Source organism: Arachis ipaensis, chromosome B03 (assembly GCF_000816755.2).
Source record: "Arachis ipaensis cultivar K30076 chromosome B03, Araip1.1, whole genome shotgun sequence".
Lineage (NCBI taxonomy): Eukaryota > Viridiplantae > Streptophyta > Magnoliopsida > Fabales > Fabaceae > Arachis > Arachis ipaensis.
In genome coordinates, this window is record NC_029787.2 from 3,761,032 (window position 1) to 3,763,180 (window position 2,149).

Consider the following 2,149-nt stretch of genomic DNA (forward strand, 5'->3'; position numbering starts at 1 on the left):
TTTACTGAATTTTTTAATCTCAAGTTGATAAAAATCTATACCATTTTGGAAAATAAATTTTCTAAAGTCTATTTATCATATTACAAGGATTAATTTACAGCAAATATTTTAAAATTTTGTTATAAATAAATGGTTGATACATATAAAAAGAAGATTCGAGTTTAATATTTATTTAAGTAAACATTTGAGTGAATATTCGATTTAATGGCAAAACTAAAGAAGGATCGACATGTGCCATGGTCTTCTCTATCAGTGATATATATAATATTATATTATAGTATTGTATAATCTTAATACACCATTCTTATACATTATTTTATTAAAATCATTCATAATAAAATTAACAAAAATACTAAGTACATATTAAAATTAATTATAAAAATTTATTATTATGTATTTGAGTATTTAACTCGTTTTTACTATATATTTTATGAAAAAGTATAGGTAGATAATGAAAATATTAAACGAAGACGGCACTAAAAAAGTCGCATTCTACAAAAAAATTATTTTAAAATAAGACTCGTCTGTTTCTAATTTTTTTTTTCACTTAATTCTTTTACATAGAAAATGAGACTCAATATTTTGACTGCAATTTCAAATCATCATACCATAGAAATAACATATATAACCATATACCCATATATAATATATATAAGATAAATATAATATATATTATATATATATTATATATATAATAGGCTGGTAATCTACTATCTAATCTAATATAGTATTTGTAAATTATCTAAATAGAATCTCGAATTTCTATTTCTATAGAAGCTGTCTGATTTCACTCATATAACTATCAGATTTTGTTCTTCAATCAATTAGATCCCTCGATGTTAGAATTTCAGTTCCGCCACTGAAATATATAGTATACTATTATAAATAATGAATACTTATATCTAAAAGTATTAATAATGGTGCTGACTGCTGAGTTGTGAAGTATTTATTCTAACAACAGTTCTATTGGCTACAGAGTAGTGAATACTACATGCTTTCGTAAGGTTAGTGGTTTTATATATAATCAGTGACAATTAATGACATTAATTCACAGGAGGAGGTTTGAATAGGAAGTCATTAATAAAGAAAGAAAAAGTGTATGTCTGCTGACTGCTGCAATTATTTGTTTAATTTCTTCGATTTAGTAATATATATAAATAAATATAAATTAAGTTTGTCCGCAAGAAAATGTGAAAAGTTATGTGTGCTAGCTGTTATTAATAATGATAATAAATTTGAGTTAACGTAGCTTTTGCTTACAAAATTATGGTGATCTGATATTGAAGAATTAGATTAGGTCTACGCGGAGGTTTGAAGTTTTTTCAAATTCCTATTACTCCTTCTTCGCCGTCAGATTCACTTTAGATTTATATAGGTGACATTAAATTAGGCCCTAAAGATGTTAAGTTTTTCACATTTTTTTCTTATATATAGGTATCTTACATGCATTGTTAGTGTTCATGAAAACGTGTTAATTACTATATGTATAGACTTAGTATTATCATTCAAACTGCACTATGCTCCAATTATAATTTTTTAATTGAATATATATACGAGGTTATTCTTTCCAAATACATGTGCATGTTTTATTTAACAGGAAAAATTCTTACCTAATCAATTGTGTTATTATTGATATTATATGTATATAAAAAATCAGTTATTAATCATTCACATGTATAAAAAAATATAAATGTTAGAATATGAGTTGGATATTAAAAAATGTATAAATGTATATTGAGTCAAGTAGTGTATGCCATTGACGACGGGTCCTAATATCATTGCAACAAACCAATATAATCAACCCTTGATCATCACCATAGATCAAGAAGGATAAAAATGTCAATGCATAAAATTGTCAATTGTTAGGAGGCATCTTCATCCAAACGTCATGCTTGAGATCTATTTTTAGAGTACTGCTAGGGAGTCGGATATCATTGGGGTTACCAAGGATCGAACTCTTGATCTTTCGGACCATATTATGAAACCATTCATTCCAAAAGCGTAACCTGACAGGACAATGTAACACTAATGGTCATATCTTTAATAATTCATTACTTCCTAAATCTCCATTGTACACATTGTACGCTTAGGCCATTGACTCCCGGTACTTATCCTATTTTTAATCTAGAAAGAAAAAAAAAAAGTCATG